This window comes from Dermacentor albipictus, chromosome 5 (genome assembly GCF_038994185.2).
Source record: "Dermacentor albipictus isolate Rhodes 1998 colony chromosome 5, USDA_Dalb.pri_finalv2, whole genome shotgun sequence".
NCBI lineage: Eukaryota > Metazoa > Arthropoda > Arachnida > Ixodida > Ixodidae > Dermacentor > Dermacentor albipictus.
This window is the reverse complement of record NC_091825.1, coordinates 56,323,731-56,350,700: the sequence shown is the minus strand read 5'-3', so window position 1 is coordinate 56,350,700 and position 26,970 is coordinate 56,323,731. Positions and strand designations below refer to the sequence as shown.

Sequence of the window (26,970 nt, the reverse complement as noted above, 5' to 3'; positions counted from 1 at the left end):
CATTTATAGCAGTTCCACCGACAAGAAACAAAGCTTTAGGGCACTTTTAAACAAGGCAGTCGCAGTCGCAAAGAGCTGCCCGCTCGTCATCGGAAGGGACTTTAATGCCCCCTACCACGCGTGGGGATACGCTTGGAATACAAAGAAAGGTGAGGGGTTATGGGACCTTGCCACGGACCTGGGACTGTGGCTGATCACCGATCCGGCTTTCCCCACCCGCTGTGGCACGTCCACGTGCAGGAACTCTACACCGGACCTCACTTTTGTCAACAATTCGAAACAAGCTAGCTGGGAAAAGTCATGGACCGATCTAGGCAGCGACCACTATATCATACACATACGTTTAGGCATGCCGAAAGAAGAGACCAGAACCTTTCGATGCACAGACTGGGACCTTTTTAGGTAAGTAAGAGCGAAGAGACTAGAATCGGAACCGATAGAAGCGGGCATGCAGTCCTTCCAGATCTGGGTCAACCAGCTCGAAGAGGACCTGAGGGAGGCCACGTAAGAAATTAAGACCGAAGAAAACATAGACAGGATAGACAGTAGGCTCGCGCATCTGATCGAGGCCACAAATCTATCCTGTGAAGACGGAAAAGGCAAAGACTGCACCGAAAGCCGAGGAAAAAGATAGCGTTGCTAAACAGACAGATCGAGGAGCATTCGTGGACGCTCGTGAAACAGCAGTGGGACGAAGTTTGCCACTTCGCAGATGGCAGAATCAAACATGAAGGCAGTTGGAACATCCTCAAAGATCTATTGAACGAGAGCGACACTAAGTCAAACAAGAGAACGGTAAGTGCGAAACTAGTACATCAAGTCAGCCAGTGCAGGACTCAGAAGGTAGTCATGAGACAGCTCGCGGACAAATATCTCCCGCTCAAACAACCGGGCGATAGCGACGAACGCGTAGAGTACATGGGAGTACCATGCGAGGAAATGGACCGTGATTTCACCGAGGGTGATGTACGGGCCGCCCTCTATGGTCTCTCTAGTAGATCGGCAGGCGGACCCGACCGTGTTACGTATAAACGCTTAATGAACATACACAATGAGTCGATCACTATCTTGGCGGATTATTTCACCGAGTTGTGGAGAAAGGGAGACTATCCGGAGGAATGGAGGATGGCCAACACCATCCTCATACTGAAACCGGGTAAAGCGCTCCATTTGGATAACCTACGTGCAATCTCGTTTACATCGTGCATAGGTAAAGCTAGGAACACGTTATTCTCAACAGACTTACTAGATACGTCGAGCAAAACGACATACTCCCGTATAACGTGATCGGTTTCCGCCCGGGCTATCGACTCAGGACGTCATTCTCCTGACCATGCACCAGCTCATACAAGGTTGCCCGGTGCACGGGAGAGGGATTCTGGGACTAGACGTCGAAAAAGTTTTTCATCGCATAGAGCACAAAGGCATCCTCGAGGTCCTGTCCGAGCTTGAGTTGGGCGAGAGGCTATTCAGCATAGTCGAGGCATTTCTGGGCGGTAGACATGCGAGCCTCATGCTAGGAGAACTAAAATCGAAGGTGATGAACCTGGGAAACAGGGGCACCCCGCAAGGGGCCGTGCTTTCTCTCAGGTTATTTAATCTAGCAAAGACCAGAGTCGTGAGAAAACTGGAGAGTATAGAAGGTATACATTTTGCAATATACGCCGATGGCCTTACCATATGGAGCGCCAACGGTAACGTAGGCCGAACGGAGACCAGATTGCAGGAGAGCGTACACACCGTGGAAAGAACGCTAGGTTAAATGGGACTGAACTGTTCGGCGGCAAAATCGGAGCTTTTGGTCCTAAAATATCGGGGCAAGGGCCGAAGACCCAGGGGCTTCGTCCCCGGTGAGAAACCCAAGATTTTCTTACGCTGTCACGATGGATCCGCGATCAAGCAGGTCGAGAAGATTAGAGTTTTAGGCTTCCACATAGCAGCGCAAGGTACGAACCTCAATGCCATTCAATACATTTCAAACAAGACGGACCAAGTCATAAGGTTACTAAGGAGAATCAGCAACAGGCACACACGCCTGCGTGAGGACAGCGCTCTATGGCTAGTGCACACCTTCGCTCTCCGTCACTTCACCTACGTGGCAGGTCTATTTAAATTATCGCAGGCTGAGCTGAACAAGTTCAACACTATGATCAGAAAGTTAGTCAAGGCTACCCTTGGTATACCCATCAGCACCTCGATCGTGAAGCTCATGAACCTAGACGTACACAATACGATAGAAGAGATGGCGGAAGCGCCACAGATTGCGCAGCAGGAGAGACTGAAGAAAACGTGAGCTTATACTGAAAGCGATATATGGACAGACCCCAATAGATCGATGAAACCAAAGGAGGCCGAGGTAGAGTTGAGCGCGAACATTAGAGACGCGATCAGAACCACCCCACTCCCGAGAAACATGCACTCAGAACACAATGTTAGCAGGAGAAAAGCGAAAAACGCTGCCTCGGTCAAAGGCAAAGAAGCCTACTCGGCCGTGGTGGTTGACAGCCAAGGCGAGGTACGGGACGCCGTCACCATCTTCACTAAGGATTCCACGGTGGCGGAGCAAGCCGCGATATCTCTAGCTATTAGGAACCGTAGATGGTCTTTCATTTATTGCGATTCCAAACCAGCAATTAAGAGCTTTGACTAAGGCTATGTCGCTGGGACTGCGGCTAAAATTATTGACAAGGTCGAAACTATCAAAACTGAAATCCGATGGTTTCCGGCACATGTGGGAGAAGTGTACGAGACTCGGGTCAACCTCAACGAGGTGACGAACGACCTGGCACGAGGACTCTCTTGCCGTACCGGTCAGAGCCGAACCGACGCCCCTGCCAATTCGGGGATCATAAAGATAATTTACTAACTTACAACGACATCGCTAAATATTACTGCTTGGTTCGTAGGCAATTCCCACTGCCACAAGTAAAATTGGACTGGGCTGAGACAGTCATGGTACGTTTACTGCAAACCGAGACGTACCCCACTCCGTATTTTAGAAATAAAATTCACCCCGAAAGGGAAATTAGCAAAGAATGTAACGTTTTCGATGGCATTATTAACATCAGACACATGCTGGCGGGCTGTCCCGCGACTCTCGCCGACCCACGAAGAAAAATGGCTTTACTGGCACAAGATAATATCAAGCTCTTCATATCAAGATCAACTACGGTCTGTCCGGAGGGCCCACGATGGCGCTATAAGGCTCGGCCTGACGGTGCCGACGTGGACGCGGCCCGCCTCCGCCTGAAAAGACCGGGCTTCTGCAATCTAATAAAGTTCTGTTAATGAATGAATGAATTGTGTAATTGGGTGGAATTCAAGAACTCTGAGTATTTCCAAGCGACGGCAAACAATACTACCTATGTTCTGTCCAGCTACGCGGCATTTGAATATTTTAAAATCTTGGTACATGATAGTCGGGACACCCTGTATGGTATTGCATATGAATTGACGTGCAGCAATTACCAAACACCACTAACTATAGCGCTTTGTTCACATCATCTCTGAGGTGAAACTGAGGAAAAACCCATGCTCAAATTTTCCAGAGCTTTACTTTCTGTGACAAAGAAATCCAGGTGTGCCTCCACAAAATATATCGCGCACATTTGATGAAGTCTCACGCCGAGAGAAATCAGTCTGTCGGCATAGGCGCAAAACAAATTTATTCCTAAAGTGTTTTTTTTATCTTCCATATTTTATCATCCATAGCGAAGGCCGAAGTCTCACATCATGGTGTGCACTTTATATGGTTCTCGTTCTACTAAGCCTCCACCTAGACATCGCGTCTGCTCCCAGAATGCTCGTCTGTTCCTTCACGTGCTCGCCTCAAGCGTCTTCAGTTGTCGGAACGTCCGCACGGCCCCGTAGGATACACAGCATCATCAACGGCAATCCAATGGCACCCGCCGGGTAAGCCAGGAGCTGAGCAGCTGCGAAGTGGCATAGAAAATGTCGGGATGTACGAGGATCTAGCTTCTACATGGTCGTGCCCGTTCTGCAATGTTAACCGCAGTCGAGGTCGAAGTTCAGCTATCTGTGTTACATTAAAGTCAACAGTGCCAGTAGTGAAAATATAATTTTTTTACCTCCTAATTCCTTTTTTTAAACTACGAATATCCATGCTGTGATACTGGCACCTCTACAATTACTATATACAGGTGTAACTCCTCAAAAATTGTTTATTGTCATTACTATTCAATTTGGAAATATGGATTTGATGGGTCACAGAAAACGTACCATTTAAAAGGTAAAAGTCCCTCATTATGCATTTTCTTTCAGTCAGGCAGAGTGCATGAAAAAGGCAATATTGGTAACATTCGAAAGTTCTAAAAGCTGGAAATTAGTTAGGTACTACTCTGTTTCTTAAACATATAATATTCAATCAATTCGCCGCACACCAAATAGGTATGTCTCTGCAGGCATTAATGCAACCCTGTTTAAACACGACTGTATAACGCGAACTTCTTACCAATCCCAGAAGCGACCAGCATGAAGAGGCCGGAAACGTTCGCCATCACTGTTAGGATCTGCAGAGAAAACGAAGAGCGTTATTATTGAGAAATGCAATATCTGCAACTTCTTTGAAAAACTCTGTAAATAAATTTTTATATCATGAAAACGTTTGAGAATGCCTAATTTAAATAGCAAGAAATTGGTGGCTCTCCGTTATTAGAGAGTATACGTAAGCATGAAATGGCAATCGGGAAAGCAAATAGGTTACAGATGATACTAGCCACAATCTTAAAATGGGTGAAGTGCATGTTCGCAATGGCAGAGCCCGCCACTCCACACCCCACCGCACTAGTCCATATTGTGCACTGGTCCAAATGGACGATGGCAAGCTAGAAAGAATAAACCGGCTCAAGGCGACGCGTCAGGCAGCTAGAAGAAGGAACCTTCCTGAAGGAGGCGCCATGCAGCGTGGCGTCTTCTCTCGAGGCGACCGAAAATCGCGCCACAGAGCTCACGGACCACTGGCATTCAAAAGAGCACAGGCAACCCTGTCACATCACTAAAACATGAAAGTGAAATGCCTGGTTACCTACATCTGGCCTTTGAACTTCGTCTATTGGAAATGTCAAATAAATCATCAGCGAACTAGTAGTTACAGCGCTACTGATCATGGGAGCAAGCATTAGGAAAATTCTGCAAAAATATTTTTTTTAAACAAGTTTGGGCAGTAACTAGTGTATGTGATGCGGTCCTGCGTAGTGTGTTGGAGACACCGCATTTTCTTAAGTTTTCACTGGTTGCCCGGCTTATCTCGGTTTGTTGGGGCCACTTGCCCGGATAACGCTTCTGGCTTTGGCTCAAACCGGCAATTGGAGCTAAAAGCATTTCATCCTTAACAAGTGTTCCTGATCGTACCCTCAAGAATGAATCCTCTGACATTTGTACTTACAGATGCTACGAGTAGCATTTTCTATACAGTGTGTTGACACTATATTACTTTGTGTTGAAACCGGTTACGGGTACTCTCATAATGGTTGTTATTTACGACCGATTCGTCGCTTTCACTGTCGGGATAAGAGAGGCTGTCAGTGAGTGGGCAAGGGTGGGACAACGCTCTGAATAGGACAATGGAGGCCTTCGTTTAAGAAATCATGCAAAATGGTGGAGCCAGCTTTTATCTTTCTGTGAAGGTGTCATACGAAAGCGCTTAACGCTTGGTTCAGATTCATCTTTACTAGTGGACATGGATGAACTGGGCTGTCCTTTATTAAACAAGAGTCGGTTGCATCATTCGATAGTTTACACCAAAGTACCGGCAGGAAGGGCCTTCCGTGAGCGAGGGATTGAGTTGCATATCAAAGCCAAGACTGTGACAGGGTGCTTTGTGTACGACCAACTTGCCTTCTGCGACATTGGCAACCAAGAATTTGCTTGCCAGGAACATGTGTACAGGTAAGTTTTTAAAATAAAATAAAACACGTTCTTAGCGCACGGGTCGCCTACTGGATTGCAATGGTGGAGAAAGAAAGATACGCCTTTGCTAAAGTTGGGAGTTTCATAAAAGCCAGAGTGGTAGAGGGAAACTTATGAGAAAACTGTGAAACTGAAAAGACCGCGACACTTACTGTTCTACTGTATCACGAAGAAAGTATCGTTTTCTCACCTCAGGCGTAGATGCAAAGGAAGCAAACGCAATAAAGGCACGGAACTCTTCGTGTAACAAATAGTTTGCTACCTTTGCTCTATATCCTGCTAAGACCCCTATGGAATATGTTGCACCTTGCAGTAAATATTTTTTGAAATGCACTCGGAAGCGATTACTCCAAATATTCATCCTGGATATCAAGTCCTCCGCATAGACAACTGTAGGGATGCGATGTAGTGAAATTCTTGCGATACGCTTCTGAGATATGTTAAGCTACATAGATTTACGTCCCTGCGTTGTCAGAGACGGCGGAAGGGAGCATCGAGGTGTTTGCATTTCCACGAGATTGCGTGAAAATCCAGTGTGCAGTAGCAAAATTGCAGTGCACTACACGTAGTTCAGTCTTCCCCTTGATCTACAGGCAACGAAATGCAGTTATAAAGTTATAACAACACGCAAGTGTCTATGCAAAAGGCGGTTAGGCCCTCATGACATAGGGCAGCTCTGAAACTAGTGACGGCAGGCGCATGAGTACAAAGCATGCTTTAGTCCAAGCAAAGAGCGTTATCTTATTCCGTTCAGCTCCGCATAGCTCCTGCTGCTTATCAGCTTCAAACGCAAACAGGAATGTCCAAATGATCTCCTTGACGCACAATGATTGCCATGAGCAGTTGTTTAAAGGACCCCTCAGCAGGCCCCACAGCAAATTTTGGTTATACGCTGGAAGCTGTTACATGTCCTCTACGGAGCGTTCTGCCACAATAATTTTTGAAGTCGGCTCATTAACAGCCGAGATAGAAATATATCAGTGCCGCCAGCCCAGGATTTCAGCAGGCGGGCTCCACTGCCAAGCATGACGCTCTCTCCACTCGCGAAATTCTGTCCCTGCGTTCTTCAATACCAGACCTCGAGGGTCACGTGACCCATACGTCACAGGTCCCGCTTTCATTTTTTTCTCCTCCCTTTCTTTTTCCGGCGCCACGCATTTTCGCTGACGGAGTCACATTCTAGGTGTTGTCTTGTTCGCGCAGTGCACGATTTTGCCCGCTTTGCACAAGGAAACATGAATACCGGTATAATTCAGTGCAACACGAATAATGAGGCAGAACAGTGGATCGCTGAGCATGATCATGCGCTGGAGCGCGGTAGAAAATGGCATAGTTTCGGTACCTGCACAGGTGACCGAACGACCGTGGGAACAAGCAGACAAAGCGGAAGTACATCTCTCTTGCTTCGTTGCGAAGTAAAAAATAAAGACGCAGACCTTCCTTTTGTGTGTTCTATTATTTCTCTAAACTTCAATTTGTCAATTCAAGCAACGAAATGCACAGATAGCAGATGTTCTCTTGAGAAATTCTCGATGTCACGTGTCACCACGAGCGACGTCACACTGCGGACACGACTACGTAGGTGCAGGGGAACGACTACGTCACCGTCCGGCTTGGAGCGCGGCAGCCGGAAGGAAAAACAATTTCAGGCCTTGCCGCTGCCTGTAGCGATGTAATACTTTGGAGACACGACCGTTATCGCTGAATGTATGCTCTGCGCTTGGCACCTCAAAATGGTCAGACCTTGTGAGGGCCCCTTTAAACGATACATGGACTGATACGTGGCATGCAGATTTTCCTGAAATAGCCTCGCAGGAAGTTGCTGAATAGATGCTCAGGTGCGTACTCACACTTTTCTTGAAGGTTTCCAATATAGTTTTCTTGCATCAATAAATTTTTTAAAAATTTATTTGCCGCGCGACATAGCGTCGTAATGGAGTTAAATAGAAGCATGTATTCGCATTTCTTGGAGATACTGCAAAATCGAATTTTAAGATGTGTTGTCCATGATCTATCTTTCATAGTCTTCAACTTGACCACGTTTCAATATCAACTGCTCAATAAGACTTTCCCGAATTGTGGTTGTCCCAAGGCACTTCCAAAGCAGACGATGCCGCAGACTGTGCACATCAATACTAATTATCAATTATACATTGGAACGCAATTATCAATACTAATTGTAAAATACGTTTTTCTTCAGAGAATCATTTTCGATGCGTTGTCCTTTCTGTTACGCGGTGCCGAGCGAAAAGCCACTGAGAAAGGGTGCCACGTCTCTCTCGCACCTCGTAATCCGCATTTCTGACCAAGGAACTCGAACCGTTTGTTCTCTACTTAGTCAATGGAGTTGAAAAGTTTTCTCACCTGAAGCACGGATGCTACAAGCTAGTCGATGAGCGTACTGCGGCAGGAACTCGTGCACCCAAGTACACTTACGTTTACTCCCTGGAATATTTATATCCTAGAATACCAATCGAAAGAGCATGTAAATGAGTAGGCAGGACAGAGAATAATAAAGAGAAATTATAGACTCTGCAGTGTCTTTATCAGTAAGAGTGACACTTTTGTGACGTTTGCATAAATTGGCTTGGTGAGACAGACAAGCATATCAATTTTGTGCTTCGGAGCATATAGAGAACAAAGGTAGCTCATTGAATACAGTGATAATAAGTGAAAACAAGCCCTACAGTGATTACCAGTAATGTTGTACCCTTCTTACCGCTCCAAATTTTTGTATGTATAAAGAGATCTCATCAGTTCATCAGGCTGAATCTATGAATACATTTCAATAATGCTTCATTTATATGTAGTTGTAGGCCGCGAGCAATCGCTAGCGTCTATCAAGTGGCGTAGGTTATCATCATAAGCAGCAGAAGTAGCGGCGGCAGCAGCAGTAGAAGCACCAGCCCATTTTTATGCCAAGTGCAGGACGAAGGCCTCTCCAAGCGATCTCCAATGACATCTGTCTTGCGACAGATGATTCCATCTTGCGCCGGCATATTTTCCGATTGCATCACCGCACCCCATTTTTGGCAGTCCCCCTGTGCGCTCTAGCTCTAGTTCCCTTATGACTCATTCAGTTAATAAAGGACGTAGGTTATAGGTTTAATGAGGCACACTGTTTACAAATCTTTTGCCCCCGTGATGACACTAGCCAAGGTGGTCTGTTTGACACACTGTGCCGATCAGCGTGTACACGTATATCTCTATCGATTATAGACCTCTCGATGTTCGATTTATTACTTACGTGGGGAACGGGAGCGCTTTGTCTTTTGGTAGTTGAACAAGGAGAAATGTCGGTGGTAAGCTGTCGGTGGTAAGCTGTTTTAGTTGTAATCGCTGGGTGATAATATGCCGTTGGTGAACCGATGTCGCACATTGGGAACAGTGGTTCACTCGTTAACTTCTTAGGCACCTCCGGCTTCACGGCTGTTATGTCGGAAGAAGGGCTTTTTGTCGGCAAGAAAGTGGCCTCACGCAGTGAACAGGACCTTCCGAACGGCGTTTCCAAGGGCAACGAAGGCGAGAGCCTCTGTTGTAGAACTGCTCAAGAGCGTTCCACTAGAGAATTTACCGACTCAAGTGAGGCAAACGAAATGATGTTCATGGAAGTGTTTTTTGCGCGAACACAAACAAGTAGTCTCGTTTAGAGCAATAGTATCGGAGAACAACACTGTGCTGTATTCGGTGTCAAAGTTCCTTCGGAAACATTTGAAATCCTTGCTTATTATGACCCTTTTCCCATTCCGTGCGCGACTTCTGCAATAGATCTTTTGTATCGAGCTAGCGCTGTACGTGCCAATGCCTTTAGCATTGACGTAAAGGAACTGTATTATTTTGTGCCCCAAGGCACCCTGATGCAGAGCGTGCGAGTATACATTTGCGAACACAAGGATGATGCGGCTTTCACGTCCCTTTTTGGTGTTACGATGGAAGGTTTTTTACAGTTGTCCTTTTATCCCACAATGTCGTGAGCTGCATCAGTGACTGTGTAATTAATCTTTACTAATGGTATCAATTCCAACTAAAACGTTAGGAAGGAACTTCTTAGAGAAAGGAATTTGATAATGTATTCAGAGAGTTTTGAACTTTTGCTTTGAGAGCCCAAACGATCGCAAGATCCAGTTCAAGACCTGGACGTTGTGCTTGCGGGATCACACGTGCGCTGGAAAAACACGCGTCGGTCTTTAAAAGCTCTCCTAGGTTTTTCTTGGTGCCATTCAAAACTTGTCAAATGGCCACGCTTTCTTCTGCATCTGCTTGGGAAGGGGGGGGGGGAGGACCAAGTCTTGCCAAGATCCAGTAAAACAAAGCATGCAAGGTCAGGTAAAAAAGACTTCATGAAGTTGGCCACCCTGAGGATGGTATTAAAATAACCCGCTTTAGGTGCCTCAAAGCCATCAGGGGGGCGGGGCGCAGTGCGCACCAAAGTAGTGCTTACCAGAGAAGAGAAATAAGTATGCGGTAACACCATATATTCACGGGCTTTCGCATCGCGTTGAAAAGGTGGCATTCCAATATAATCTTGATGCTCCTTTAACGCTAAAATAATTAGGGATCATTTTTCGAGCTCTTCAAAAAAACGCATGTACAAGAAGGGCATGTCAGAACAAGCTTAGTGCACCACGATACACGGCATAACTTTCGTTTTTTCTTTGTGCCATAAACAGGGAACCCTGATCATGGGGTGGAAATTCATAGAAGAATGAAAATGGGTTGGATCGCATACGGTCGACATTGTCAGGTCCTGACTGGAAGCTTACCACTATCATTGAGAAGGAAGATGTACAATCGGTGCATTTTACCGGTGCTGACAAATGGGGTAGAGACTTGGAGGCTTGAGAAGAAGCTTGAGGACAAGTTAAGGACAGCGCGAAGATCACTGGATAGGAGAATGCTAGAATTACGTTAGGAGACAGAAAGAGAGCGGTTTGGATCAGAGAGCAAAAAGGTATAGTCGTTATTCTAACTGACATTAAGAAAAAAAAATGGACCTGGGCAGATCATATAATGCGCAGGTTAGGTAGTAGTTGGACCCTTAGAGTTACAGAATGGGTACCAAGAGGAGGGAAGCACAGTCGAGGACTGCAGAAGACTAGGTGGGGCAATGAAATTAGGAAACTCGCGGGCGCTAGTTGGAATCGGTTGGCGCAGGACAGCGGTAATTGGAGATCGGAGGGAGAGGCCTTCGTCCTGCAGTGAACATAAAGTAGACTGATGATGATTATGATGATGATGGTAGTGAATGCTGTGTACCTCATTCTTTATCAACGTGAACCGTAAAATATCCGGTAGATATGCCGCTGCCTAAACATCAGACTCAGAGAGCAGGCGGCTCCTTAAAAGGGTCACCGTATTCCCATCTTGCCGTACAGAGCTGACAATGCGGATGTAAGCCGGCCCTATAAAACACATCAGTCCTCTTTGGACACCGAGGTTGGGAAAACTAGCAAAATTGTAGATCGTTTCAACATTAAAAAAACGGCTCCAGGTTCCTCAGCCACCCTTTGATTAATCTTCACACAAAGGAGATAGCATATCCCCACAAAGCGTTTTTCACTGCGAATCGAACACTATCCATGCCAACATGATAAGGGCCTGAGTCAGAAATTGTTTCTATGACTTACGCACTCGGGAGCCTTTGTTTCTTTTTTTATGGGCTTAGCCGAGTAACGTTTACAACTATTACAGCTTTTACAACTATGTGAACTATAGCGTACGGCCTCTTATCATGAAGATCTCTGTAGCAGAGGACATGGCCCTTAGCACAGTTAACCCTGCTATGTTAGGCTCAATCGATAGCGATCGCGTGTTAAATGTTGCCAGGTTCCGCTTCCTGTGCCGGCCTATCTTGTGCTTGTATAGAAAAATTTGTTATTCCGGCTGTGCTAATTATTATATTTGTCCTTCCTGCTATAGGTAAAGGGGGTGAACACCCTTAAATTTTACAGAATTTTTAGCTGTTGCCTGTCGCAGATAACATATTTCAAGTGTTTAAGCTGCATTATTTAGCGAGGCGGATATTTCTTGCAAGGCATACCCAAGCAAATATTCAACTTAATAAGGAATTTGCTTAACTAACCTCCTAATTATTAATTTAGGGCACGTATTGCCAATTAAGAATTCTAACTCGTAAGTTTGCAAAGCGCATTTACTTTAAATGAATTTCCAGAAAGACAGCAGTTTGGAGATATGCGCCCTTAAACTGACTGTAAAAGTTCACTGTTGTGCCACCGAAATTTTTATAAAAACGGAATTTTAGGCATTCAGAACTAAAGCAACTCGAATGGTTGTGTATTTGGTCCCACACTTTATCGAAATTATCTCTCGAAACTGCTGTCCTGCTGAAAATCCATTTAATACTCGTAAATTACAATGTCTGCTGTAAAAATTATTCAGAATTAGTGCATTTTTATTAGTTAACTAAATGTGTGTTTCAATTTTTTGTGCTAGTCATGTACACCTCTTTGACTAATTTTACTCAAGCACTATTCCTATCTCATCTACACAGGCGAGGTTTAAAAATTCTGTAAGATTTAAGAGCTCCTTTGTATAGTATATTGTTAACCTTGTTCATAGTTTTATTATAACTTGTTGGTAGAATAGAATAATAATAACGCCTTTAAGTTGTGCTTTTGTAATTTCATTTCAAGTATGCAGAATTTGCTTGCCAGAAGTGGGACCGCCAAATTCATGTGCACGCAAGTAAATGTGGCAAAGATCCCGTCAGGCAATGCCCGAGTTTCGACTCGGCCTCCTCTTTGACAATGCCAGAGAATAGAAATAAAATGGAAATGTGTCACAGCTCAATCTGAGCCACTTTACATACGCGTCATCGGAAACTTCGCGTTCATTGGGATCGTACGTTTATCTGGATGATGGACCTGCCAGTCAACTGCACAGGCCATGTCACCAGCGCCTCTCATATAGGCGTCTTATTATATGTGAGGTATTTTAGGAGAATGCCACTCATGTGTCACTTCAGAAAACGACGGATAGCGAAAACACAAAAGCTCATCAGTCTTTCCTAAATTGATTTTTACGGAAGATGTATTTTCTTAATATTTTTTAATTAGTTATATGCCTGTTTCCATTTCGCATGCATGTCATGTCCGATAATCTCGATAGTTTGAAGGCTGCGCCGATCCCTCAGATAGGCAAAGTGTGCCGACCCGTGGATTGGAGGCACAAAATTGCTATTATGCAAAATCATATGGGGAATGTGTTAAGCTGTGTACCTTATAATAAACCGTTTTCGACAAAGCGTCACTTATCGCATGTTTTCACATACCAGTTGGAACAGTGATTGCAGAGAATGCCGCGCATGTTCTAGAATGGCAAAAAAAAAATGAAATGGCTTTTTGTCTAAATTTGCTTCTGGAACTAGCGCTCCTTTTTTTTTCTTTCTAGATCGAAGGTTGCTTCCAGTGAAAGCGAATATATAGCACACTAGTATGATCGGGTTGTACCACTGGACACTTTTCACGTCTATATCACCTCGTTTCTTCTCTCAAGCTTAATGTGAGAAATCAATATTTAGTAATATTTCGTTTGATAAACTAAGTAGGTAACCAAAAAGATTGTGGTTATTGAACGGCATAGAAATAGTGAAATTAGTCGCAAACACGTTTGAAAATACATTGCGTTTCAATGTGTAAAAATCTGGCACGTGCAACTACACTGCTCCAGCATTGCAAGCCCGGTCCCTGCTACGGTCCCTACTGCTTCCCAGAGAAAATGAGGGATGTTGCATATAATGCAGAACGCCGTAAGGCGCTAGAAAGTTTGTCCACTGCACCTTTAGCTTCTGGCATCAGCGTACGTCCGTCCCACCTTTTAACACCGCCATCACCAAATGGGGCGTCAGTGCCCACTGCCTCACCTAGTTCACCGCCCTGGCAGCATGCCTGGTAACGTAAACAACGTCACACGTGGGTATTGGCAGCACGCGTACTCACTCCGAAATGTCGGCACGCCTAATGACATACGTATGCAAAACGAGGAAAGAAACTTCTCCGTAGTACCCAGAAAAAGTCACATGTTCAAGGAGAAAAGCCTTCCTGATTTGGTTTCTCACAGCCGTTCTTACTCACGCATGCCCACAAACATCGGGCGATTGCTGAAATTCCTTCCCTCAGAGAGCACCCGCAACAACTGTCAGAGGCGATGAACCCAGCGCTCCTCCACCTACCGTCCTCCTCCGCGAAGCATCGCCTGCTTTCACCTTCCCCGCTTCGATCAACGTACGCTTTCCTCAACGTGGCGTTGCTTTGCCGCGCACTCAGCGCGTACTGTCGTACATGACACGCCGCCCGCGTTTCTTCTCCACCTCCAAATGCTTTCTTCTTTCTCCGGAGCTCGCTTCCTTCGCGGCTACAGACATCGCATCTCCGATTTCACTGCCGCGGGGCTAAATGCGATGCGCGTAAAACCTTACCAGCCATGCCTAGCCTTTCACGTAGTTGTGTCAGAGTTCTAAGTAGACTATTAGCACATACGAACGTACATACACAAGGAACAGAAAATTGTTGGCTTTGAACCAATTTTTGTGCACATGCCAATAGATAAAGGCGCACGAAGGAGTAAAATACCGATAATAATAAAGGCATGAAAGCTTGATGTAAGGTATTTATTTATTTAACTACCGTAAGGACAATAAGGGACAATGCTTAAGGAAGAAGGCGAAACCAGAAGAATAACGAAAGTATTACGAAGCACTACAAATATCGAGAAGACCGTGTAAGGAAGAAAAAAAGCAAAAGATGGACAACTGTTGAACGCAAATACGAAGCACAAACACAAAAGTGATATTATTAAGTGGTAAAGAAAATGCACAGCTTGATTCGGATGCACAAAGAAAACTTCGTACAGATTCGGCTGCAAATTCGCAAGGCATCAACATTTAAAATCAGTGTACAGCGGAATGGGAAAGCTGCTTCAAGGAAATCTGTTTTCTGTAGCTCCGTAATGATTGCAGGCAGGGCGTTCCGTAACTCTGTTGACAATGCAGGGCCGTTCTCATACTTCAGTGTGTGCGAAAAAAAGGGCAGTATCTTGTGTGCGTGGTCAACACACGATGTGAAAGGTCCATCTGGCAGAATACTGTTGGGGGAAAATGGCGATATGCTCTGATACAGCTACAGTGTAAGAGCGTTAGCCGCCGAAAGTATTTTCGTACGAATGTACGAATACGATGCAGGAATATTTCAGCTAGGATACGCTTTGATGTCGCGAGTATGAAGATTGAATAAATCTCGCTCCTCAGTTCAGGACAGAATCCAGCAAATCATTGTGAATAGCTTGACGAATGCACCGTATAAATGATGCATATTGTAATTATGGCCCAAATAATGAAATGTACACGTCCACTCTAATATTTCCTTTGTCCTTCTGGTCTAAAGTACTCGTTTAACAGTCAGCTTTCCGTACGTTCTTTCAATTGTTGTTCCTGCGCTGTCTCTTTATTTGGTAACCTGTACAAAACATCCTCAACAAATTCAGCCGATATCACGATATCTTATGAGATCGCAAATATGTATCTTCGTTTTGGAAATATTTACCAACAAGTAAAAGAATATAAAATACGAACGACAGTTTCATTAAATGGTAGCTGCGAAAAAACATGAAGCTGCGAAGCAAATAAACAAACTCATTACGTTATAGCTCTTTACTTATATATATGGCCATGCGGGCCAGTACTCTGCCGCTAAATCATGAAAGGTGCCATATAATTCCGCGTCACAAAAAGCAACCTCTTGCTTGCACTTGTCGATATGTGGAGATGTACAAAAGCACCAAGTCTGCCTTGTATCACGCACAACCTCTGTCACCGCACTTTGTCTATCATCTCGCATTCACACCGGAAACTTTGCGTCGCCATTTTGTTGTTATTTTGCCCTTCTTCCCTACATCGCGGGGAGAAGAAATGATGGTGGCGACATCTGCTGACAGCATCATCAGCATACCCCCTCGTCTGGTCTGTACGCATCCCAATAGGCGTACTTTCTAAACAGTGCGTGCGCCATAAAAGCGCTATTCTGGAATGACATTTATCATGGCAAGCCATGGTTCATTGAAATTGCCACCATTGAATCTTCGGTTTAAAAGGCGACAACAGCTAATTCTTGTACCTATACAAAATTTTACCTGATCACTTTTTACACGAAGTGAGTTCAACAATTCTCTAATTCCCAAATATTACAGTCTCTTTTCTCTCTTTTCAGCAATCAAGATTTATGGCGAATCTTTCTGGATTGTGCCTTTTAGTCGCATCTCTGATCGGCAAGGAAACCGCTTGAAGAAAAAATGAATGCAACCTATAAATGAAGATCAATTATTATAAGCTCAAAAGATAAGCCTACATGGCTAATATATTGTGCTATTTCGTAATTTCTTGAAATGGAATGTCTCTGAAATGCGCTGTCTCTTTATTTGGTAACCTGTACAAAACATCCTCAACAAATTCAGCCAACAAATTGTTGTTCCTCAACAAATTCAGCCAGAAAAGTGCGTCCCGCCACCCTGATCAGTGTTGGCTTCTTGAAACAGTTTATCCTACTCTTAAATATACTCGCGTACACTAAAATTTGTAAATGGTAGACCGAAGGTTAAATTGTGTAGCCACTCCAGAAGGCAGCTTTAGGTCAGAGTCAAGCAACTTAGCATAATTCTAGACTCTACATACCCGTTTTCAGTGGTAACACAATATTGGTTCTTTACAAATGTACTAAATTGGCTGGCAGCAGGTGCTGCAGGAGAAATACCTACTAACAGTGCATGTGTTTCTAAATATAAGCGCTTGAATAAGTGGACCACATAAATTTATTCAGATGCGCAATAACTGACGAGGAAATCAAAAGCCAGAACGATATCTTATGAGAGTGCAAATATGTATCTTCGTTTTGGAAACATTTACCAACAAGTAAAAGAATATAAAATACGAACGACAGTTTCATTAAATGGTAGCTGCGAAAAAACATGAAGCTGCGAAGCAAATAAACAAACTCATTACGTTGTAGCTCTTTATTTATATATATGGCCATGCGGGCCAGTACTCTGCCGCTAAATCATGAAAGGTGCCATATAATTCCGCGTCACAAAAAAGGAACCTCTTGCTTGCACTTGTCGATATGTGGAGATGTACAAAAGCACCAAGTCTGCCTTGTATCACGCACAACCTCTGTCACCGCACTTTGTCTATCATCTCGCATTCACACCGGAAACTTTGCGTCGCCATTTTGTTGTTATTTTGCCCTTCTTCCCTACATCGCGGGGAGAAGAAATGATGGTGGCGACATCTGCTGACAGCATCATCAGCATACCCCCTCGTCTGGTCTGTACGCATCCCAATAGGCGTACTTTCTAAACAGTGCGTGCGCCATAAAAGCGCTATTCTGGAATGACATTTATCATGGCAAGCCATGGTTCATTGAAATTGCCACCATTGAATCTTCGGTTTAAAAGGCGACAACAGCTAATTCTTGTACCTATACAAAATTTTACCTGATGCACTTTTTACACGAAGTGAGTTCAACAATTCTCTAATTCCCAAATATTACAGTCTCTTTTCTCTCTTTTCAGCAATCAAGATTTATGGCGAATCTTTCTGGATTGTGCCTTTTAGTCGCATCTCTGATCGGCAAGGAAACCGCTTGAAGAAAAAATGAATGCAACCTATAAATGAAGATCAATTATTATAAGCTCAAAAGATAAGCCTACATGGCTAATATATTGTGCTATTTCGTAATTTCTTGAAATGGAATGTCCCTGAATGAGTCAACAATTTTTTTAGGAACCAGCTACGCAACGCGTGGTGAAAATTTCATTTTATCCGGAAGCATCTGGAATTTTCAAGCACCTATTCGCTCGAGAGGAGCGCAGACTAGAAATAAAAGTACAGCGATGCTTAGTTTTATTCGGGCATGAAAATGTTACCACAATGTTTACGGTCAGGTAAATCCTGGCGAAGGCTATTGGAAATTAGTTTTCTATCTTGCGTCAACCCATTTGAAGACAGAGCGTAGGTGAAGCTACGTGTAAAGTGCGTTGTCTGCGGGTAAAGTCCTTTTATTGCGCTTGAATGCAGGATGCTCTGTAATCAAGATAGATGTGGACATCTTGAATGATATTGTTACGGGGTTAAAAACATTCAGACATATATTTACAGGATATTTACAATAACTGTGGTGGCTTACAAGATGGCAGACAGCGCGCGAAGTCCAGAGCGTCGTCTTCTTCCAACTAAGATGAAAACATCTTCGTCAGCTTGTCACAATATGTATAAACACCAACGTGGAATCTTGCTGGTTGATTTCACTTTGAGAAACCTTTGCTCTGTTCCCTACGTGGAACTAAACTCCCATCTCTCAAGAATCCACCTTTTCTTATTGCCCTGTCGACATATAGTAACAAACAGATCTCAGTCACGACCCTTTTTTGACCTGAACGCGCATGTAACATTGGTCATAGTTCAATGGCTATCGAATTTAGCGCCGGTGTACCTGGATAGTTACGCTGCGTGCTTGACTTTATACATTACAATGATAGTTCGCCACTTAGACCAGACTTTTTCTGGCCTGTCCTTACGGCGCAGTCGAAATACTTTAGTTGTTCTTGTGTGACCTTCGTCCGTGCTCGAACATGCTTGAGTAAAAAGGGCATCGAAGTAACAAGCCTTTAGAAATATGCATTATTTTTCTACATCATGGAAGAGAACACCAGGCTAATACTTGGGAAAACAAAGGACAAAGAGCCTGAGGGCATAAATCTGTCACTGCCAGAGCTCAGCGGTATTGCTGGTCGTAACACGATTGACCAGATTCTCATTCCGGCCGTGTGCACAAGCTCGAGGGTTTTTATCCAATATCCAGAATAGAAGCTAGAAACGTTGTTTATTTGCTCGAAGCGTACTGTTCCTCATAATCTGTCAAATTGCGCTTAGCACCCGTTACCTTTGCACCTGCTATGTACTCACATGTTCGCAATTATCACACGGCGATGCTTCTGTTTCAATTAAAATAAATGATATTATCGTATTTTACGTGTCAAAACCACGATACGATTACGAGGCGCGCCGTAGTGGGAGACTGTGGAATAATTTTGATCACCTTAACGCGCACCCAATGCAGGGTACGTGGGAGTTTTTGCGTTTCGCCAACAGCGAAATGTGGTCGCCGTTCCCAGAATTTCATCCCCCGCCCGATGGCATAGCAGCGCAATGCCAAAACCAATGCACCGCCACGGCGGGTGGCACAGCCCTGGTGATGGCACCAACGGTTGACATGGTATTGCAGACGACATGGGCGTTGCAGACGACAACACCGACGACAACGACGCTGCTTAGCTGAGCGACAAGAAAAGCGAAGCTATTGTTTTAAGAACACAAGTGTTGCTTCATAGTGCTGCGCAATGAGGGAAAGAAACTCAATCGTGTGAAACACTGAATGTTCTTCCAGATCTTCTATCACTTCGGCTGCTTTTAATTTAGTGCCTTCAAGAATGTAGTACGCTTTGAGCCAGTTTTAAACGACAATGAAATACTTCCTAGACAAAAAAAAAACTGTGTTTTCAACTTCTCCAGAATAGTTTGTGTGATTTTCTGTCTGAAACATGTTTACTTTGCATCGTAATTTGCCCCACTCGCGATACCTTCAGATATCCGCATTTAGAAACGCCTACACAAAGTTAAAACATTATTGTTGCCAATATGAAATTTAACGTTGTCCACATTTTTACATCTCTGATTTCTGCAGTGTCGTGGGGCATTTCTCTGTCATTTGTGTAATTTCGCTTCCCGCAGAATGCAGCACGGCTGGAAACTAGCAATTCAGTGCCCGCCTATTCGGCGTGGGGTTCTCAATTCGAATGCCAAAGCCCCACGGGTTATTAATATTGTAAAAGAAAAAAGCCACGATCAAATCGAAGGCTGCTATTTAGAGAAATCGCCTATCTTTACCACCTTGCAGCCGTCCTGGTGCTGGCCGACTCCGAAGAAACTGGCCGAATGTTCTGGAGATTGCCTGTTCGCGTTGAAGAACATTAACGCGGATACCAGAGGAAACTACCGCAAAGCCCAGTAGAAATGACAATGATAAAAATACAATAAACATGAGCATATGAACGCAACATTTTGCTTCTTTGTTATGTGTAACGTTTGGAACAATTACCTAATTCCGGAAGGTCTCTCCCCCCGCCCCCATATCTTGCTCTACTTCATCACTTAATAATTCAGCAGGACGCGACCTATGTGGCCACACACGCCTATTTTTCTTCCGTAGATAACATGGCTGCTTCAGTAAGTTCAATTCCCGATTAACCTCGAAGCCAAATCAAAGTTGATGAGCTCTTTCTGATTAAGTAGCCTGGGCGTTGTCGTCAGCGGTAATTGAGAATCAACAACAGACTAACTTTGAGAATGCGGGTGTTGTTACAGCAGATCATGGCGTTATCGCACCTCATATACTCTTTTTTTTACCGTAGAAGTAACCGCCAATCAATTGTTGCTAAAGGGACACAATGTCGAACGGTATTTTATGGCATTGTAAAAGGCAGAAGCATTTCTAACAGGCAAAGTGATAGGCAACGTCTGGTTAATAACTGTGGACAAGAAGGCGATAAGTTTAGTCCGAAATTTTGGGTTAAAAGTGAGGTGTTATTGTATTAAATGAAAACAGTGAACAGACAGTGTAAATTCAGGGCCAGAAATACCTCGGGTAAAAGAATACAAATGTCTTGGTATATGGAGAAACGAGGGCAACAGATATCTGGAAACACAAGAAAAAACAATAACAGCAAAGAGGAAGAGAAATGAGGCCATAATGATACACAGAGCACTATGGGGATGCAATAGGTACGAGGTGCTCCGGGTTATTTGGAAAGGTGTAATAGTTTCAGGGTCTCCATTCGGAAATGCAATTGTTGGCTTGAAATGAAGGGTAGAATCACGGCTCGATGGCAATGCCTCGCATTGGGTGCTCATGGAAATACTACTAATGAAGCTGTGCAGTGTGATATGGGCTGAACAAATTTTGAAGTGAGGGACACTCACAGTAAAATTGATTATGAAGAGAAATTGAGAAATATGAAAGAATGTAAATGGGCTTGGAGAGTTGTCAAGTATTCGTACAGAAAAAAACATTGATTCACAATGGAGGAAAAGAACTGGGATGCATACCAAGAGGCACGCGGCCTTTATGGTGAGCAACACAGCAACAAAGAACATCAAGCGGAAAGTCAGAGACGCCGAGATAACCTCATAGGTGGCGGCAATGGAAAACAAACCTGCCATGAGCAACTACTTAAAAAAAACGACATCAGGAAAGAAACAATTTATGAAAATTCAAAGGGTAGCTCGGTACTTTTCGAAGCGAGATTAGGATGCTTTATAACACACATATACATGAAGCATGTAGAAGAAGCATGTGCTTGCCGTGGTAACGCTAGAGAAACGCTGGAGCATATTTGATTAAAATGTACAGATATCCGTCCAGCGGTCCAGTTAGGCAACGCTGGCCTCCTTAAACCGCCAAGTTCATCAAGAGCAGGGGGAAAGTAAACATGTCCGCACTAGAGATTAGTAAGATGTGATTAGAAGACTGGTGGAAGTAGGGAAACGACAAACTTTCTGAAACCCTATAGGGGTTCAGAAATTTGGGTGATGGGAATTCTTCGGGGGTTCTTTTTCCTTTTCGTTTCATATCCTAACATGGGGAGGACACTAGGCAATATAATATCAAGAGCTCCGGGGCGTAACCTTCCACCCCATCCCAGAGGGGAAGCTCAGAGTATCCATCCATTCATTCTATGTTGCACCGTGGCTGATACTTCACTGCAATGTCTTACGGTCAGGCGGCCGCTCTCGAGCAGAGGTGTGTACTGTGGATGCTGAGCTATCGCTTTAATGTATTCGAGAATACATGACACTGTGTTACATTGGAGCTTCCATTCAGGTCAGATTGGCCAAGATTTACAACACACCAATATCACATGCAGCATACAGTGTAGAGTGTCTCGAGCGTGGCAGTCAAGCGCCAGCATTGCCTGTATTCGTGGGCTTCTTTCACACTCACAAAAACGCTTTATGTAGCACGTATTCAGCAACAGAAAGCTGCATCCGTACCTTTTATTGTTGGTTTGCAATTTTCTTATTGACAATTTTTATCATATTGTAATATTCGAGAAGTTGAATAATTAATTAAGACTAATTATGTAATTCACGGAGCAGACACGTATCTCACAGCGGCTCCGTTTTTTTGGATGTTGCGCTGGCCAATTTTTCGAGGTACGACGATTTCAAGCACATCATCAGAGCCGTGAAGTTGCCCAGACTCGATTGATACCAAGTTTTGAGGTGGGGACCACTTTTTGACTATTTTATTAAAATTTCTCTTTCCACCCCACTACATGCAGAGCTAACCCTGTCCAGGAGCCGGGCCCATTAGGCCTCTCCGGCCGACGTGCCAGGCGGACATGGCGGACTCCCACATGGAAGACGATGAGGACAACAACGAGGAAAATTTCGGTTGCCAAGTGGCTACCGGACGACGATCCCGTGCTGGAAAGAAGAGCAGCAAAGTGGCCAACGCGACGGCAAGTACCTCGCAAGCGTCCGTTGGAGACGCCACAACCGGCAGCAGCAAGGGACCCGCCACGAACACCGGCTCGATCAAGAATCGTATAGTCAAGGCCTCAAGGATGACCCAACTACCCGAGGAGCACCCGAAGATTATAGTCAGGCCACGAAGAGGGCTAAATTTGAGCAAAGTAAGTACAATCGCTATTGGAGCTGCAGTGATCGAGGGAGGCTTCAGGCGTAACGGCAGAGCAAGTAAGTGACGACATGGTGTGCCCCAACTATACACAAAATATTGTGGTGGTCAGTACGCCTGAACCAGACCATGCGGCAAGGTACATTAGAATAATGTCCTTCAAAATCGTGGAAATGGTGTACGAAGCTAATGCGTACGAGACGGCCCCGCAAGCCACGTGCAAAGGGGTGATCAGACGAGTCGACATCAGGGACTCCCAGTCCACTATCACAAGGAATGTCGTGCATGAGCGCAACCCACTCGCTTTGGCCGCCAAGCGCATCAAGACCTCCTCAGGCTCAGTCATCGTCCTCTTCGATGGACTGAGAGTGCCAAACTTTGTGCGCTACAGACGGAGCTTGTTGAGATGTTATCTCTACAGGAAACAATTTGATGTGTGCATCACTTGTGGTAGGGCAGGACACCACTCGGACGCGTGCCCCAGGCCGGATTCTCTTCTGCGTAGAGGGTGTGGGGCCCTCCACCCACGAGCGGGTCACGTTTGCACGCCCAAATGCAAGCTCTGTGGAGGAGACCATCCCACTGGAGACAAATCGTGCAAGCAGAGATTTCAAACACCCTATGTGGTACGGGCTCGCCAAAGGGAACGCGCCCGGTCACTATCGCTCACGAGGGAGATAAGCCGCTCCAAGTCGGGAGGAGCGCAGGTGCGTTCAAAAGATGGAACAACTGGTGTCAAGTGGACAGATGGGACCACCTGAGCGGATAAAATCAGAGGTGTGGTGAGAATCGTGGGTGGCGCCACCACGCCGGCTGTGACTGAAAGCAATGATGCTAGAATAGAGCAGTTGATTAGGGAGGTAAACTGTTTGCGTAAAGCTAACGGAGAGCTGACCAAAAAGGCAGTTGAAATAAAAAAAAAAGGCACAGGCGAGCACTGCCAGCGTAGCAGTAGCCAGACCAGTAGGTCATAGAAATGAACCGAGAGAATGAGATAACTCTCCCGCCCCGAAAAAAAAAAGAGCAGTAAGCCCCGAAACTGACTCGGTTTTCTCTGTCCTCAGCGAGCTGAAAGAGGTAACCAAAGAAATTAGAGAGACGACGGAAAGAACTAACATTAAAGAGGATAAACTATTGAAATGGAGGTTAACGGCCGAATAACCATTCAAGAAACTCGAAACGAGATGCGACGACGACGAATTCTTGCCGTCAGAATGAGAAAGGGTACAATCGCTCTCCGGAACGTCAGGGGGGGCTCCAAAGAGATCGATCGCGGGTATTAGCGAAATTAACCCATCCAATAATCATGGATAGCACGCACAGTTTTAGTGTGTGGCAGTGGAATGGTCGCGGATTCCTCAACAAAAAGGCATCGCTGCGCCAATTAATTCTATGAATGGGGGTCAAACCAAAAGTAAATATGCTGCAGGCAACTTTAGTGAACGAAGTCAAGCTAACCGGGTACAAATCGGTACGTAGAGAAAAAGATTGCGGGTTGGGATTGGATATCCTCGTTGACAAAAGCTACCCTTTATCGAACACGATATCCATCTCGGATTGAGTAAAATTGAGTATACCCTAGTAGAAGTCGTACTCAAAAGGCACAAGGGCAGACCGTACAGTATCTTGTGCCTTAGGAGTTCTACCGACAAGAAACAAAGCTTTAGGGCACTTTTAAACAAGGCAGTCGCAGTCGCAAAGAGCTGCCCGCTCATCATCGGAAGGGACTTTAATGCCCCCTACCACGCGTGGGGATACGCTTGGAATACAAAAAAAGGTGAGGGGTTATGGGACCTTGCCACGGACCTGCGACTGTGCCTGATCACCGATCCGGCTTTCCCCACCCGCAGTGGCACGTCCACGTGCAGGAACTCTACACCGGACCTCACTTTTGTCAACAACTCGAAACAAGCTAGCTGGGAAAAGTCATGGACCGATCTAGGCAGCGACCACTATATCATACACATACGCAAAGGCATGCCGAAAGAAGAGACCAGAACCTTTCGATGCACAAACTGGGACCTTTTTAGGTAAATTAGAGCGAAGAGTCTAGAATCGGAACCGATAGAAGCGGGCATACAGTCCTTCTAGATCTGGGTCAACCAGCTCGAAGAGGACCTGAGGGAGGCCACGTAAGAAATTAAGACCGAAGAAAACATAGACAGGATAGACAGTAGGCTCGCGCATCTGATCGAGGCCACAAATCTATCCTGCAAAGATGGAAAACGCAAAGATTGAACCGAAAGCTGAGGAAAAAGATAGCGTTGCTAAACAGACAGATCAAGGAGCATTCGAGGACGCTCGTGAAACAGCAGTGGCATGAAGTTTGCTGCTTGACAGACGGCAGAATCAAACATGGAAGCAGTTGGAACATTCTCAAAGATCTATTGAACGAGAGCGACATTAGGTCAAACAAGAGAACGGTAAATACGAAACTAGTACATCAAGTCAGCCAGTGCAGGACTCAGAAGGTAGTCATGAGACAGCTCGCGCACAAATATCTCCCGCTCAAACAACCGGGTGATAGCGACGAACGCGTAGAATACATAGGAGGGCCATGCGAGGAAATAGACCGTGATTTCACCGAGGGTGAGGTACGGCCGCCCTCCGTGGTCTCTCTAGTAGATCGGCAGGCCGACCCGACAGTGTTACGTATAAACTCTTGATGAACATGCACCATGAGTCGATCACTATCTTGACGGATTATTTCACCTAGTTGTGGAGAAAGGGAGACTATCCGGAGGAATGGAGGATGGCCAACCCCATCCTCATACTGAAACCGGGTAAAGCGCTTCATTTGGATAACCTACGTGTAATCTAGTTTACATCGTGCATAGGTAAAGCTAGGAACACGTTGTTCTCAACAGATTCACTAGATACGTCGAGCAAAACGACATACTCCTGTATAACTTGATCGGTTTCCGCCCGGCCTATCTACTCAGGACGTCATTCAACTGACCAAGCACCAACTCATACAAGGTTGCCCGGTGCACGGGATAGGGATTCTGGGACTAGACGTCGAAAAAGCTTTTGATCGCATAGAGCACAAGGGTATCCTCGAGGTCCTGTCCGAGCATGAGTTGAGTGAGAGGCTAACCAGCATAGTCAAGGCATTTCTGGGCGGTAGGCAAGCGAGCCTCATGCTAGGAGAACTAAGATCGAAGGTGATGAACCTGGGAAACAGGGCCACCCCGCAAGGGGCTGTGCTTTCTCCCATGTTATTTATTCTAGCAAAGACTAGAGTCGCGAGTGTTACGTTTCGCCTACGACGCGCGGTATAACCGGCGCGGATGCAACGGACGCCGGGGCTTCATTCAAAGCGGCGGACATTTTGGCCCATTCCGCGCCGTCGCAACGCCTCCCCGCCAAGCGCGTCTAGGAATTTTTCAGTGCCACGTGTCTTCAAGTGTGCGTGTGTGCGTGTGTGCATGGTGGTGCTCACGCTTGTCAAAGCGCGGCAGCCGGGGAGAGGAGCTCCCCAAGTGTGAAGCGAGGAGGTCTGACCGGCGCCGGCCCGGCGGATGCGTCACTACACTCGTCTCAACATGTCTCTCAGCGTGTCCGTGCCCCACCGTCACGTGGCCTCGTCACGAGGCCTTCCTACTTGTCCTCGACTCCGAGAGTATAAAAGCAGCTGCTCCCGGACGCCAAGAGAGAGGCTCCAATTTCTTCTGTCGAGTAACGTGCTCTCCCGTCTCTCCACTTCGGTCGACCTGACCGCCCACTCTTTTGCGATGCTAGCATAAACAAGTTGTTCTGTTAGCAGTCGACTCATGCTTTGCCAGGACCTTCGGATGCTTCCAGTTGTGCCCCAGGCCGCCAGGCCAACGCTACCCTTGGGGCTTGCGACCCAGATACAACTACTCGTGCCAGCGGTCTGGTTGGAACACGAGGAAATTGGAGAGTATAGAAGGTATACATTTTGCAATATACGCCGATGACATTAGCATATGGAGCGCCAACGGTAACGTAGGCCGAACGGAGACCAGAATGCAGGAGAGCATACACACCGTGGAAAGAACTCTAGGTGAGAGGGGACTAAACTTTTCGGTGGCAAAATCGGAGCTTTTGGTCCTAAAATATCGGGGCAGGGGCCGAAGACCCAGGGGCTTCGTCCCCGGTGTGGAACCCAAGATTTTCTTACGCTGTCACGACGTATCTGCGATCAAGCAGGTCGAAAATATTAGACATTTAGGTTTCCATATAGCAGCGGAAGGTACGAACCTCAATGCCATTCAATACATTTCAGACAAGACGGACCAAGTCATAAGATTAC

At 45.4% G+C, this 26,970-nt stretch overlaps 1 long non-coding RNA gene across 1 annotated transcript; it reads right to left on the bottom strand.

The window, feature by feature from the left end:
• Positions 1-3,656: 3,656 nt before the first annotated feature.
• Positions 3,657-8,390, bottom strand: LOC135913261 (uncharacterized). The gene is made up of 3 exons (XR_010567930.1): positions 8,293-8,390; positions 4,472-4,529; positions 3,657-3,932 (listed from the first exon to the last, which is right to left on the bottom strand). It is a non-coding gene; the product is annotated as an uncharacterized lncRNA (long non-coding RNA).
• Positions 8,391-26,970: the final 18,580 nt, after the last annotated feature.